General features: G+C 44.5%; 1 protein-coding gene across 2 annotated transcripts in view; it reads left to right on the top strand.

The window, feature by feature from the left end:
• Positions 1 to 1,089: 1,089 nt before the first annotated feature.
• LOC123993263 (platelet-derived growth factor receptor beta-like) overlaps positions 1,090 to 15,518 on the top strand; it is a 68,820-nt gene continuing 54,391 nt past the window's right edge. For both annotated transcript variants that reach the window (XM_046295196.1, XM_046295195.1), the window contains exon 1: positions 1,090 to 1,481. The gene's annotated coding sequence lies outside the window, so the exon portion shown is untranslated. The remainder of the gene's footprint in view (positions 1,482 to 15,518) is intronic.

Raw genomic sequence — 15,518 nt, 5'->3', positions numbered from 1 at the left:
CATTTGTATAAAACTGTGAGGTGGGGCCCACTATGCTCTGACTGGCAGCTCCTGTTCTGAAGACTATGCTGTTTTACCCTCTGAACTCCATGTGTTGTTGTAACTGCCCTCTTATCTAACTACTGGGCACTCTACATCCCTCGAACTGCTGCTGCTGGGCATTCACATTGACTCAAACAATTAAAGGAGAGTATGGTCCAATTTGCCCCCTCATCGCTAACTCTCTGTCCCCCCTGTTCCCTCTCAGGAGGCCCTCTCTAATAGAAAGAAAGGCCTGAGTCAGCTGCTGGCTGGCGTTATGAATTTTCAGGCCATCCACTCATATCCTGGGAGAGGAGAAATTAGGAATCTGGCCAAGATTGAAAACAGGCTTGGGCATGGACATTGAAAACACAGAGAGAGATATATTCTTTCAAACTGAAAGCAGAGCTCCTTTGCACAGTACAAACCTGCTGTTTTCTCTCACTCTTTCACACTTTGTGTAGATGAGGTGATTAATACTGAAAGTGAAGCTGGGTTATGTTACAAAGTGAAAGACTTGTTTTTAGTTTATTTTCTATAGCCTAGCACATGCTTGCCAAAACATGTTTTCTCCTGGAATTGTCCCTTTCTCTCACTTTGTTGTGCTTGTTTTGAGTCTTAGATGCAGATGCAGTCCGGTCCTGTTGCTAGTAGTGACTGTCGGAACTGCTTCAGTTCAGTTACACCTCACACAAATCACATCGGTGGTTTGTAGAACAACAAACACAACCTGATCCATTTGTTTGACTCTCCGTCTTCCCCCTCTGTCTACCCCTCCTCTCGCTCTCGCTCTCGCTCTCGCTCTCGCTCGCTCACTCAATTCAATTTCATTGATAATTAAGGGATTAATTGGCATGGAAATCACATGTTAACAATGCAAAAGGGAGTGAAGTAAATAATAAACAGGTGAAGTTAACAATACATCTCTCTCTCTCTCTCTCTCTCTCTCTCTCTCTCTCTCTCTCTCTCTCTCTCTCTCTCTCTCTCTCTCCCTCCATGTGTCAAAGCCTCAGGAGCACTGGCAGTCTCTTCTGGGTGAGAGACTGTATTTGTTTCTGTTCGCTATTCGGCAGAGCAGTGGGCTGGCTTTATCAGTGTGTGTGAGAAGAGAGCAGAGGAGAGCAGACCAGAAGAGAGGAGACCCCCTGTGCTGTGATTTGACTACATAAACAGAGAGCTCAGAGCCGTACCTCCTCCGTCGGACTCCCAGGACACTGAAGATTAACCCTAAACCCTACAGTTCTGCACTTCAGAGGGATCTAGTCCAACCCTTAAAAACACAATTGGCTGGAGACTGTTACTAGAGACTGTTACTCTGAAGGCAACCAACCACTGGATAGAGCACTTCTTTGACAGAAAGAGAGGGTGAGAGAGCGAGAGAGAACTAGACACACTCACAGAGACTGAGACTTGATCATGTTTTAGGAGTCAAGACACAGCCGAGAACTGGTACACTGAAGGTAAGAGGGTTTTGTTTCAGCTTGGCTTTCTTTTTCTTTCACATTTACAGTTTTTCTGAATAATACATTTCTGGCAGCTTTATTAGAGCCTATTATTTACTACTGGACATGAAAGATGTATAATTTCAATGAGTTCGGACTGAAATCCCACTACGAATAATGAAATTACATGGCTGTCTATCACATGTAGCTGTCCACAACTCTGGATAATTCCATTTTCCTAACATATTTTTTTTTGTCGTAATGATTAATTGGTAATTGATTAATTTAGTTAACTTTGTGTATTTATTGTCATGGAATGGCTTGCCAGACTTACACTATTGTGTGTTTTGTGTGTGTGTGTTTGTGGTTTGTGCTGTTTAAGATTGGGGAGGATGATTTTATTTTATGAGCATGGCCTAATTTCTACTACTTCATATTGGATGACAGGTCGAGAGACAAATTGGATTAATCAAGGTGATAGAAAGTGACACATTCAATACCGTCTTGCACACTCTTGCCGGCATCCAGCTGATCTATGGCGTAATCATTAGTCCGAGCAGTTGCAAACAAGAGTTTCTAGACAAATTCAGGTAGATTTATCCCCATTTTGTTTGCTTCCATTTAAGAAAAGTTTTCCAACAGAATCTGTCAAAAAAGATACACCCCTGATCACCCGCACACACAGTTCCCATTCATAGCAGCCACATACAAAAGGCATCATCACTTTGCTCATTGTGTAAGTCCTTTTATCTACACACTTTCCTCCTCTCACATTTTCCCTTTGCTTGTGGACTTCAATGCACACAAAAAACGTTCATTTCAACGTCATAGTCAACATGGCTTCTAAACCAACTACAATCACACAGTGCAGTGTACATACAGCAAGCAGTTTAGGAGTTACACAGGTGGGACGAGGTGGCAGTAAATGAATAAAACCAAAAGCTTACCCTGACTTGGAAGAGTTCCAGTGTTGGATACCTTAGCCAGCTAGCTAACATAAATAGCATTCCTCTCTGTTTGAGCCGGGTGTTTGGTAAGCTAAATTAGCTAGCTGCATTATCTAGCTAAGAAAGTGAAAGTGAAAAAAATATAAATATAGCTATTTATCTCTATCGCAGCTACTTCTCCTTAGTTTTTGAAGCAATGAATTTGTTCAAAACTGTTCAACTATTGTCTGTCTCTCTTTAAGTCAACTACTCATCACATTTTATGCACTGCACTGCAGTGCTAGCTAGCTGTAGTTTATGCTTTCATTACTAGATTAATTCTCTGATTCTTTGATTGTGTGAACAACATGTTAGTTCATGCTGCAAGAGATCTGATAGGTTGTAGGATATTCTCTGGATGTCGTCATATTACTGTGTAAGTCTATAGAATGGCGTGAGAACCATGAGCCTCCTAGATTTGACATTGAAGTCAATTTACCCAGAGGAGGACGGAAAAACAGTCCTCTGACTACACCATGGTGCTACCCTAGAGAGTGCTGTTGAGGCTACTGTAGACCTTCATGTGTGTTGACAAGTGAATACACTGATTATAGAATATATTAAGAACACCTCCTCTTTCCATGACATAGACTGACCAGGTGAATCCAAGTGAAAGCTATGACCCCCTCATTGGTGTCACTTGTTAAATCCACTTCAATCAGTGTGGATGAAGGGGAGGAGACAGGTTAAGAAAGGATTTTTAAACCTTCAGATGATTGAGACATGAATTGTGTATGTGTGCCACTCAGAGGGTGAATGGACAAGACAACAAATGCAAGTGCCTTTGAACAGGGTATGTTAGTAGGTGCCAGGTGCACTGGTTTGTGTCAAGAACTGCAACATGGATTTTTCATGCTCAACAATTTTCTGTGTGTATCGAGAATGGTCCACCACCCAAAGGACATCCAGCCAACTTGACACAACTGTGGGAAGCATTGGAGTCCACTTGGGCCAACATCCCAGTGGAACACTTTCTACACCTTGTAGAGTCCATGCACCGACAGGGATGTTCTGAGGGCAAAAGAGGTGGTGCAACTCATACACACATGCACACGCGCAAGTGCACACACACACACACACACACACACACACACACACACACACACACACACACACACACACACACACACACACACACACACACACACACACACACACACACACACACACACACACACACACACACACACACACACACACACACACACACACACACACACACACACTGACACTTTGTGCGTCGGTGCTAAAGGGGCTATTTGTACAGCTTTCTCAACTCACCCTTGGTGAACCATTGGTCCTCACCAGTGAACCATTGATGCTCTGCAGCCCTGGTGAATGACCTTTACAGAATCAATCTTCTACGCATTCTACACAGGGGAGCCACTGACAGCCATGGAGCCATTATCATAGCATAGCATCATGCACGTCATAGGAGTCTTCAGTTGAGGATACAACTCTGTGTTTTGTTTTAACCACATACACAAATACAAACAGATGTAGGATCTTAATTTGACTATTGTCACAGCAAACTAATCCCGCAGCAACCGGATTGAAATGTTAAATCCAATATTTTGCTTGATGGGTGGTTAAAAAGTAGGCCACATGAAAAGTGCAATACTGTTAATATAATTGTGTGTTAGAGTGTGTTCAGTGAATGTATGTCAATCAAAAGGCTCATTTACATTTCCTGTGGTGCAGGAAAATTCCCAGGAACAAAAGAGTGATCTAATTAAGATCCTACTGTACATCTAAGTATTATACATTTGGGCCCGGTTTCCCAGACTCCGATTAAGCCTAGTCCTAGACTGAAACAGGATGTGAATAAAGATTCTGCATTGAAAAGGCTTCTCAGTTCTAGACAAGGCTTAATCTGTGCCCGGGAAACTGGCCCGTAGGATTTTTTGCTTTGTCATTGGTGAGCATGTGTCATTTGTAAACCAATGAGTTACATCTGTGTCAGCTGAGCAGAAAAGAGAGAGAGAGGCAGACATTTATACCAACATTCTCTACTCTCTGACATCCCCACAGACAGACTTAATCACTGTGGATGTTTCAGTTATTGAGCTGGCATACATATTACATCCCGTCTGGTTATAGCAGTCATTTAGTCTCTTAACGAAGACATGTGTGGCATGTTGATCTTTCATCCAACAGATGTTGTGGACCTGAGACTGATGTTCTATGACTATGGTCAGATGCTAGGAGCCTTTGGTATACCAATGCTCTGGCAATGGGTTGGTTTAGGTTGTAGAGCCACAAAAACACAATGCTCCCGCACTGTAATGCAGATGGATCTGTTTGATACAAGCGATGTCAGCAGGACATGTGGTTTACTGTTCACTCCTCATATCTGTCTCTTCTCCTCTGAAGCACAGTTTTTCTTTAATCATGTGTAACCATCTTGTCACAAGCTGTTTTGGATGTACATAAGACATGTATAGCCTGTTCTAATGATCTTTAAAAATGATGTTCATACCATTGTTTTATGGATCACTTTAGAATTGCCATTCTAAGACGTTCGGAAGTTTAATTTTAGGGAAGTTTGGAACATTGTGGGGATTTTCTTAGTGTGTCAGGGGGCTGGTATGTTGGATAGAAAGAGAGTTCTCCCTGCTGTTGTAGTGCTACAGCCTTCTCCTCTCCTCTCCTCTCCTCTCCTCTCCTCTCCTCTCCTCTCCTCTCCTCTCCTCTCCTCTCCTCTCCTCTCCTCTCCTCTCCTCTCCTCTCCTCTCCTCTCCTCTCCTCTCCTCTCCTCTCCTCTCCTCTCTCTCCTCTCCTCTCCTCTCCCTCTCCTCTCCTCTCCTCTCTCCTCTCCTGTCCCCCTCCTTTCCCTCTCCTCTCCTCTCCTCTCCTGTCCCCTCCTTTCCCCTCTTGTCTTCTCTGTCTGGTAGTAAAACTAATCCGTTAGTTGTCATCAGCCGTGTCCTGGCTCTCAGAGCTGCCTGCATGCCAGCCAAAGTGAGAAATGCTATTCACGTTATGACAATGCAGAAGACATGCAGTGTATCTGATTAAACAGGCGGCTCACAGGCACTAGCCCATACGGTCTGAAGTACCAGTGTGGTAACTTATAGCTACAGGCTTTGCAGCACATTGAGTAAGGCCTATGATTTGATCTTTTCAATCCAAAGTCATAAGTGTTTGGAATCAAGCACAGGCACCAATGCTGTTTAGATTTGGTACTTATAAATCAGAATTCTCTCAAATAATTGTATTTAAGTGGCCTTCATGAATAGATTATTTAGTATACCTGCTTTAGAGGTCATACAATGATTACAGAGTTGGCCAAGCGTTGTCCGGGTTAGGGGAGGGTTTGGCCGGGGTAGGCCGTCATTGTAAAATAAGAATTTGTTCTTAACTGAATTGCCAAGTTAAAATAAAGTTTAAATTAAAAACAAATACAAATAATAAAGGGTTTAAACCTGGCACTTAGCTCTCCTTCTTGAAGTGTTGCCATTCTAACTTGTACTACAGCTATAGTAAATATAGAGATCAACACTGAAAAGCCACATCTTCGTGCCATTGTCAGAACACAACATTATATAAATAGTTTACCAGTCAGTGGTCAATAATCCATTGATTCATTTTGTATCATCCTTATAATTCTGGACCAAGAAATAGCCACTGTAGTAATGCCATTGGTGGCTGAAACAACCTGCAACTCAAAGCCTCCCTCTTTCTCATCCTCCTCCACCTCTCCCTCTTCCTCCACAGTGATGCAAACCATTCCACTGACAGAGTCATTAGAACATAGAACACTTAATGAGTTGTGAGGAGTGCTGGGCTAATACATCCTGTCCAGGTCTGGCCTGCACGACTCCTCTCCCTCCCACCTCCCACTCACAAACACTACAAGAAGCAGCTGCATCATATCTGAGAGAGGGTGTGACCGCTATTCAGCCAGCCACTCTCTTTGGAGGACAATAGAAATAGACGGGTTCCGTAAAAGCTTCGTAACAGAGTAATAAGGCTTCATAAGAAAGTGAAGCGCATCCCAGGAGGTCATATGTATTGACAGCGAGAATTCGTCATAACAGTATGACAATGAAAGTGAATGGTGAATAGAGTCAGTTTGACTATTCAGGCTGTAGTGGGCCCATTGAAAACAATGCTGTTTCCTCTGGCGCTGTCCTCGGTCCAACTAAAACATGTCAGGGATTTGTTCTGGTCATACAAACTGGGCAGGAGGGCAAAGGAAAACATGCTGTTGCTCTCAGACGTGATAAGACATTTCACACGAAGGAAAACAGAGAAAAAATAGTCCTTGGCTAGAGTGAATTTATCTGGCTTGCTACTCTGACTGTGTGAATTTGAAAGATAAACGCTAAGCTGATGATACTACAGTGAACAAAACTAGCTTATGTGTAATTACATTTTCCCTCCTTAAAATCATGACTGAAACTACCCATGAGTCTCAGGGATGGAAATAGAAAATCATCACCGTATGAGTATCTCTCATTAAAACACTTATCAACATACATGAAAATAATAAACTGAAATTCCTCAAAGCAGGGTCAGCTGACCCCCATAGTCCTGACCCCACTGTAAAGCTGCTTTAATGCTCAAACTAACAAACTTTTTTAAAATCTCCTTTTCCTTCCTTTTTTCTCTCCCTCTCGGCTGTGTTGTTGGAAGCTGCCATGGAAAACGAGAGGGATTTAAAGCCAGTCAGAGCTGTAATTGTATTCAGCTGTTTCTTTTTCTCTTTTTCTTTCCTTTTCTTGAGGAGTGTAGGCGTCCTCTATTTCTCACGGGGAAGGGGTGGGTCTGTGGTGGGGGGGGGGGGGGGTCTGCTATTCCCTCAAGTGTTTGAGTTGAGAGGTGGGGATGAGGGTTGGGGGACATGGGTGTTTTACTTGCCAGATGGGGAGGGTTTAGTGGAGTGGGTTGGGGGTGTAGGGGGAGAGGGTAGGGGACTGGGGCAAGTGTCAGTGTCTAACCCTCTACATCCGGTATCTTCCCTAGGAGTGGGAAGAGTTCCCCAAGGGTTTTCGGTTGTCATTTTACTGGAACTCTGCCCTTCGTCTTTTTATAACATATTATCATTGCCTGGTGATAATACTGGATGTGCTTTTTACTCTGCATCAAAGACACTGGTCTAGATTTTTTGGGGCCTTGATAGTAAAGGACAAACATTTGATTACAGGACAATAGTTTTTATTTTGACAAACGCTTAATGAGACATTGAATAAGAGCTACTTTGTCAAGTGTTTTTCCCTCTCTTTAAAGCTTTTTAAGCCTTTCCCTCGTTTAGTTTTCCAAATGAGTTGCAAACGAGATCATTAAACTGATATCAAACGTCAGCCACATCCAACAACTACCACACTTTTTACCACTGGTTTTTACCAGGTCCAGACCCTCAGTTCCCCTCCTCCCCTTAGCCTTCTCAGTATCATTTACAGTTTCATTGAAATAGGATCTAGCCAGAACCCACAGCTTCCCAAATAAGATGTCTGACACAGCTCTGTTGCGGTAGGGCCCTTCAGACATCAGTCACTGTTTACCCATGATAATCCAACACCATTGCGTTGCATTTCAAGAAGTGGAGAAAATATAGCGATGGACATTTGCTGTTATATCAGTTTTACTGTAGTTTCCTCTCTCGTTCAATTAACCATCTTGTTCTGTGACGACAGTATAGCGATTTAGGGTGAACAGCTGGAGTGGTGTGTGAATCAGTGTCCCTGGCATACACTTCCCCGTTACCACCTGTGCCATGAAGGTCCAGACCTATTGGCAGAAGCTGCAGTATACTTACTGTACACACAAGGAAATTAACAGTTAGTCTATAGAGGATGGCCTCTGTGTGATCCTTACTGAAGGGGTCAGTAGTTTAATTGCAGGAAAGCTAAGATCTATTAGCCAAGGTAGCGTGGTGTTGTTCTACAAGGATGTAGACTTGGTTGGTTCTATAAACACAGTTCCAGTTCATTTTCCGCAGAGACTGTGACACAGTGTCAGACAAGTTTCAGTAGTGGGAAAACATTTCTGGTATTTCCGCGATGGTGAAGTATTTTTATTTAATCTTTGTTGTCTGGCACATAAAGCTGTTCATGCAGCGACCCTAATAATAAATGAAGAAATAGGTCAATTCAAGAATGTTAAACAACTGTCATGTAGATGCATCTACAGTAGAATACATCTGTGTTCCAGTGACATGTTGTTTACACTTTGGTTGTGGATGGAAAATGCCCAAAGGCTTGAAATGTCACAGACTGGAAGATACTCTACTGTATAGACCACACACCCAGTACTAAAGTAGAGAAGACTTATGGTTATGCACAGTACAGTTTGCACAATATGCTGAAGATACTATATATCTGGACTGAAATCTCGCAAAACATTCCCTAAACAATATATTACAATATTCTAGAAGTTTTAAATAGCTAGTGCTATCTCGTGAATTTGCAAAGAAGAAATTGGCTAACTTAGCTAACGTTAACGTTGTCAGCTATTTTGGCTATAATTGTTATGCAGGTGAATGAGGACCCAAAAGCGACTTGGCGAAAACAGAGTCTTTAATCCAGTAAAGTAAAAATACAATCAAATAAAACAATTTCCACTCGTAATGACGAGAACCGACTGGAGACTTGATCAAGAACTGCAGGTTGGCTCGGGAAGGCACTTGAACGTAGCAGACTCAGACACCTGCTCACCACGCAGCATCTGAGGGAAACACGACACGACAGGGCAATACATAGACACAGCACGGTGAACAATAGGCAAGGATCCGACAGGACAGGAACGGAAAACAAGGGAAGAAATAGGGACTCTAATCAGGGGAAAAGATAAGGAACAGGTGTGGGAAGACTAAATGATGATTAGGGGAATAGGAACAGCTGGGAGCAGGAACGGAACGATAGAGAGAGGAGAGAGAGGAAGGGAGAGAGAAAAAGGGGAACGAACCTAAAAAGACCAGCAGGGGGAAAACGAACAGAAGGAAAAGCAAAATGACAAGATGATATAAGACAAAACATGACAGTACCCCCACTCACCGAGCGCCTCCTGGCGCTCTCGAGGAGGAACACTGGCGGCAACGGAGGAAATCATAGATCAAACGGTCCAGCACGTCCCGAGAAAGAACCCAACTTTCCTCAGGACCGTAACGAAAAACGATAAAAAGGGAAACTAGGGTACTACTCTAAAAAAAAAAAAAAATGAGAACTAGGGACAGACTGAGACACAGCAAGGGCAGGAACAAGAACAGGAGAGATGCGATGGCAGGGAACAGACTGAGACCCAGCAAGACCAGGAGCAGAAGCAGAAAAAAAATTACCAGACTTCTGTGCGCAGTCTGAACACGCAGCCACGAAACGGCGTGTGTCACGCTCCTGAGTAGGCCACCAAAACCGCTGGCGAATAGAAGCAAGCGTACCCCGAACGCCGGGATGGCCAGCTAACTTGGCAGAGTGAGCCCACTGAAGAACAGCCAGACGAGTAGAAACAGGAACGGAAAGAAGGTTACTAGGACAAGCGCGGCGGCGACAGTGTGCGTGAGTGCTTGCTTAACCTGTCTCTCAATTCCCCAGACAGTCAACCCGACAACACGCCCAACAGGAAGGATCCCCTCGGGATCGGTAGAAGCCACAGAAGAACTAAAGAGACGGGATAAAGCATGAGGCTTGGTGTTCTTAGTACCCGGGCAATAAGAAATAACGAACTGAGACGCGCATTCAGTCGTTTGGCATAACGGATGTACTGAAGGTTCCTTTGGTCAGTCCAAACGACAAAAGGAACGGTCGCCCCTCCAACCACTGTCGCTTGCCTAGGGCTAAACGGATGGCGAGCAGTTCGCGGTTAGCCACATCATAGTTACGTTCCGACTGACAGGCGATGAGAAAATACGCACAAGGGTGGACCCCATCGTCAGTATCGGAGCGCTGGGACAGAATGGCTCCCACGCCCACCCCTGACGCGTCAACCTCAACAATAAACTGTTTAGTGACGTCAGGTGCAACAAGGTAGGAGCGGATGCAAAACGCTTCTTAAAGAGATCAGAACAACAATCATACGACCGGTGAGGAGGAAGGGAGTTGGTTCTGGACCGACTGAAGACCGTTGATATTCCTCCGGCACTCCTGTCAAATCACCAGGTTCCTCCTGAGAAGAGGGGACAGAACAAACAGGAGAAATAGCAGACATTAAACACTTCACATGACAAGAAACGTTCCAGGAAAGGATAGAATTACTAGACCAATCAAAAGAAGGATTATGACACACTAGCCAGGGATGACCCAAAACAACAGGTGTAAAAGGTGAACAAAAAATCAAAAAAGAAATGGTCTCACTATGGTTACCAGATACAGTGAGGGTTAAAGGTAGTGTTTCACATAATATACTGGGGAGAGGACTACCATCCAAGGCAAACATGACCGTGGCAACTGTCTGAGAGGAATGTCATGTTCCCGCGCCCAGGCTTCGTCCATAAAACAGCCCTCTGCCCCAGAGTCTATTAATGCACTGCAGGAAGCTGCCGATCCGGTCCAGCGTAGATGGACCGAAAGTAGTACATGTACTTGACGGAGAGGACCGTCTAGTAGCGCTTATCAGTCGCCCTCCGCTTACTGATGAGCTCTGGCCTTTAACTGGACATGAAATGACAAAATGACCAGCGGAACCGCAATAGAGACAGAGGCGGTTGGTGATTCTCCGTTCCCTCTCCTTAGTCGAGATGCGAATACCCCCCAGCTGCATGGGCTCAACACCTGAGTCAGTGGGGAAAGACGGTAGTGTCGGAGAGAGGGGAGACACAGTAAACGCGAGCTCTCTTCTATGAGCTCGGTGATGAAGATCTACCCGTCGTTCAATGCGAATAGCGAGTTCAATCAAAGAATCCACGCTGGATGGAACCTCCCGAGAGAGAATCTCATCCTTAACCTTAGCGTGGAGTCCCTCCAGAAAACGAGCGAGCAACGCCTGCTCGTCCAGTTACTGGAGGCAGCAACAGTGCGAAACTCTATAGAGTAATCCGTTATGGATCGATTACCTTGACATAGGGAAGACAGGGACCAGGAAGCTTCTTTCCCAAAAACTGAGCGATCAAAAACCCTTATCATCTCCTCTTTAAAGTTCAGATAATTGTTAGTACACTCAGCGCTTGCCTCCCAGATAGCTGTGCCCCACTGCCGAGCCCGACCAGTAAGGAGTGATATGACGTAGGCAATCCGAGCTCTCTCTTGAGTATGTGTTGGGTTGGAGAGAGAACACGATATCACACTGGGTGAGAAAGGAGCGGCACTCAGTGGGCTGCCCAGAATAACATGGTGGGTTATTAACCCTAGGTTCCGGAGGCTCGGAAGAACCGGAAGTAGCTGGTGACACGAGACGAAGACTCTGATACTGTCCTGAGAGGTCGGAGACCTGAGCGGCCAGGGTTTCAACGGCATGCCGAGCAGCAGACAATTCCTGCTCGTGTCTGCCGAGCATCGCTCCCTGGAACTCGAGAGTAGAGTAGAGAGAATCCATAGTCGCTGGGTCCATTCTTGGTCGGATCCTTCTGTTATGCAGGTGAATGAGGACCCAAAAGCGACTTGGCGAAAACAGAGTCTTTAATCCAGTAAAGTAAAAATACAATCAAATAAAACAATTTCCACTCGTAATGACGAGAACCGACTGGAGACTTGATCAAGAACTGCAGGTTGCCTCGGGAAGGCACTTGAACGTAGCAGACTCAGACACCTGCTAACCACGCAGCATCTGAGGGAAACACGACACGACAGGGCAATACATAGACACAGCACGGTGAACAATAGGCAAGGATCCGACAGGACAGGAACGGAAAACAAGGGAAGAAATAGGGACTCTAATCAGGGGAAAAGATAAGGAACAGGTGTGGGAAGACTAAATGATGATTAGGGGAATAGGAACAGCTGGGAGCAGGAACGGAACGATAGAGAGAGGAGAGAGAGAGGAAGGGAGAGAGAAAAAGGGGAACGAACCTAAAAAGACCAGCAGGGGGAAAACGAACAGAAGGAAAAGCAAAATGACAAGATGATATAAGACAAAACATGACAATAATGTCTTTACACGTTAGCTAGCTAACGTAGCTAACTAACTTACGCTCTACCACCATCTCTACGATGGACGACACCTTCTCCTCCAGCTGGTCCACATGAATGGTCTAATGAATGGCAGCATTCGCGCGAAACAATGATTTTAATCATGGCATGGCTGTTCATCGATTACAGCTCAGCATTTAAACCATAGTACCCTCAACTCGTCATTAAGCTCGAGACCCTGGGTCTCAACCCCACCCTGTGAAACTGGGACCTGGGCCGCCCCCAGGTGGTGAGGGTAGGAAACATGTCCACCCCGCTGATCCTCAACACTGGGGCCCCACAAGGGTGCGTTATCCGCCCTCCCCTATACTCCCTGTTCACCCATGACTACGTGGCCATGCACTACTCCAACTCAATCATCACGTTTGCAAACGATGACTATGAAAATAACCTCACACTCAACGTCAACGACACAAAGGGGATGATCATGGACTTCAGGAAACAGCAGAGGGAGCACCCCCCCTATCCACATCGACAGGACAGTAGTGGAGAAGGTGGGAAGTTTTAAGTTCCTCGGCGTACACATCATGGACAAACAGAAATGGTCCACCCACACAGACTGCTTGGGGAAGAAGGCGCAACAGTGCCTCTTCAATCTCAGGAGGCTGAAGAAATTTGGCTTGTCACCAAAAACACTCACAAACTTAACCGCCTGGTACGGCAACTGCTCCGCCCACAACCGTAAGGCTCTCCAGAGGGTAGTGAGGTCTGCACAATGCATCACGGGGGCAAACTACCTGCCCTCCAGGACACCTACACCACCCGATGTCACAGGAAGGCCAAAAAGATCATCAAGGACAACAACCACCCGAGCTACTGCCTGTTCACCCTGTTATCATCCAGAAGGCGAGGTCAGTACAGGTGCATCAAAGCTGGGACCGAGAGACAGAAAAACAGCTTCTATCTCAAGTCCATCAGACTGTTAAACAGCCATCACTAACAGAATGGCTGCTGCCAACATACTGACTCAAATCTCTAGCCACTTTAATAATAGAAAATTGGATGTAATAAATGTATCACTAGTCACTTTATACAATGCCACTTTATATAATGTTTACATACCCTATATTACTCATCTCACATGCATATACTGTACTCTATACCATCTACTGCATCTGACCTATGCCGTTCGGCCATCGCTCATCCATATATTTATATGTACATATTCTTATTCATTCCTTTACACTTCCTTTAAGGTAGTTGTTGTGAAATTGTTAGATTACTTGTCAGATATTACTGCACGGTAGGAACTAGAAGCACAAGCATTTTGCTACACTCGCATTAAGATCTGCTAACCATGTGTATGTGACCAATAAGATTTGATTTGAGCTCCCTTCTTCTTAGCAGCCAACTTGATGTCGGACCACTTCTTCTTTACGGCGTCACTGTCCCTTGCCATACCCCCGATGGCAGAGACAGACTCGGCCACTCTCGCCCATCCTCTCTTTTTGGTCTTTGCAGTGACCCCGCAGTTATCAAGTCTCCCCAACAGCAACCTTTTCCTGGCTGCTATTTCCACCACCATCACTTCAATCTATTTTCTTGGTTATCCATTTCTGATTCTGATATAGCTAGTCTGATGGCTATAATGTGTGAAAAAGAACTAAATAACCAAATCCTATCATCCCTGTCACATAGGCTTATTTATTGGTTTCCAGCACGTCACTAATGTCAAAGCCACATTAAGACAATACTTTCGAAGTTCTTAAGAAAGATTTTTACGAAGTTCCTAAGAAAGTTTGTAAATGCAATTCCTATTTTCCTTAAACTTCTTATGTTTTTTCATAAGTGATGTTTTGTGAATCCGACCCCAGGAGTCTTGTCTCGGGAGAGTTTCGTCACTCTGTGAGAAACGATAGAAAAATAGGTTTATTTTAAAAAGGACAATGGTTCATTTTTTTCCCCACATTCTCATTGTCAGAGACTGACTCTGTTGTCTAAAGAGAACTCCACAAAAAGCTGGAGGATGACAATGATGTGTAAACGTATCTATAGCTACCATATTAGTTCTGTGATTTATAAGATGTCCAATTCATGTATAGTATGACCACTACACTAGTGCTTTCAGAGCATGGTTCCGTAATGGAAGAGTAGACCACAAAATTGGAGAGGTTTGTTTTGTTCAGGACCATGTCCTGCACACCTATTAAGAATAGGCAATACACTCTGTGTTGAGTAAGCTTTGTGTCTGTTCTCGTATTCTCTTTGTTGTACTGCTCACTTTGTTGTGGTGTTGTGTCATAAACTGTGTTCTGTCCATCAGCGTGTCCCTTCTCTGTTTTGTTTGTATCATCTGAGGTTGTGTTCTATCCATTGTTGTGGTATCTCTCATTCTTCTATTCCACATTGTGTTTGATCTTGCTCATTCTGTCCCTAATTTTGTCAGGCTTTGTCTTGTGTTTTCCTGTGTACAGTTGTCTGGTCTATGTTAATTTGTCTGTTTGATCCTGTGTTTTGTCTGTGTTGCACTGTGTTGTGCTCTTCTGTCTCTGATTGTGATGTGCCATTTTCTGCGTCATTGTGTTGTGTGTCCAGATGTGTTGTGTTGCACTGTACTCTGTATCTGGTTATGTTGTGTTGTGCCTTACTATGTGTCTGGCCAGTGGTCTTGGTGGTCTGCAGCATCATGGTTGAATCACTCCTTCACACCCACACATGGGAGCATGTTTCCCCATACAGGAAGTGAAGACTTTCCAGCTGCGCTCAAATAAGCTTTTTGGACCAAGTGTCTGTCTTTTGTTATTAAATGTATTTTTTATTATTTCAAACACTGTCTCCTCGCTTCCCCTTGGGACACACTCAGTAAGGCAAATGCTTGGTTGCAAATGTGATTGAGAAAGTGGTTCCCACCTCATGTGCTGACTGCAACATCATTGCCAGATGTCTAACTCAAACACGGACCAGTATGGATAATACCCAGAGATTGAGCATGAAGGCTGCTGAGGAAAGTCAGTTTACACACTAGCTGTATCCTGTGCGTGGGCCGGGCTGCCTGCAGGTTAGGGGGT

The sequence above is a fragment of the Oncorhynchus gorbuscha genome, linkage group LG13 (genome assembly GCF_021184085.1).
Source record: "Oncorhynchus gorbuscha isolate QuinsamMale2020 ecotype Even-year linkage group LG13, OgorEven_v1.0, whole genome shotgun sequence".
Taxonomy (NCBI): domain Eukaryota; kingdom Metazoa; phylum Chordata; class Actinopteri; order Salmoniformes; family Salmonidae; genus Oncorhynchus; species Oncorhynchus gorbuscha.
This window is presented reverse-complemented; position numbering and strand designations above follow the sequence as displayed.